Below are 1,073 nucleotides of genomic sequence, written 5' to 3' on the forward strand. Positions count from 1 at the left end.
TTTTTCCTTTCTTCAGACTTGCACAAATGTTCCTGTGTACTGCCTGAAGAATGGCTTCAACATTGAACTCTATTCAGAAACACTTGGAGCAGAGCTGGTTTGATGCAGTGTGGGGGATGGGTTTGAAATGCTGTAGCATTTTCTATTTTTAAAGCAGAGACACTCTGCAGCAGGAGGTGTTTAACTATTTGTGAGATATCGAAAGGAAAAAGGATAAAAATTATTTTCCTGGTAGAAACAGAAAAGAAATGAGCTGTAACTTTAAAAGATAAAAGTATATATAAATGACCTGCAAATCAATTAATATGAAATCATCCACTGATAGTGTCAGCACACAAAATATTATAACCAGAAGTCTGAGAAGTAGTCAGTGACTACTAAGTCCTTTTTCTTTTAGCCTCAGACATAAATAGTATATATGCATTAGGATTCGTTGGTAGCTAGCTCATGTTTTAATCTTGTAAGGGTCTAAATTTAGAATTGGATTCAATGCAAGATCACAGACTTTCTGATTTATACAGGCAGAGCTCCCTATTACGACTTTTCCAGAGGTCAATTCTAAATCAAAAGATATCATCAGGCAATCTAAGTACAGCTGATATTTTCACTCTAAAAGTCACAGGAAGGAGAAGCTGGAGAAATGAGGAAAAACTAAAAATGTGTCTGTTTCTTGCCAGCATGTAATATTGAACAGGGCTCACAGTCCATGACAGATTCAAGAGCAGAGGCTGAACTGTGAGAAGACTTCAAGGATTACCTCATCAGCTAATCATGTTACCAGGGACTAGCATATTGGGATCTGTCTGGATGAAAAATCCTGATAGATTCTGTTATCTTCTTAATTTTTGTCACAATTTGTAGGGCTCTAGCTGCTATTCGTACAGAAAACAAAATTATTAAAGCTCTGTCTTAATGTTGTAAGTAAAAGGAAAAAGTATTTCATGAGAAAGATGGTTCCCCATGCACTACCCTATGGATGTTTGCTACAACATTCCATTGTTGGTATTTATGTCAAAGAAGTTACTAATTAATAAACAAAATAAGTTACTATTTAAAGTTCTAATCCTACTATT

Source organism: Jaculus jaculus, chromosome 1, assembly GCF_020740685.1.
Source record: "Jaculus jaculus isolate mJacJac1 chromosome 1, mJacJac1.mat.Y.cur, whole genome shotgun sequence".
NCBI classification, from domain to species: Eukaryota; Metazoa; Chordata; class Mammalia; order Rodentia; family Dipodidae; genus Jaculus; species Jaculus jaculus.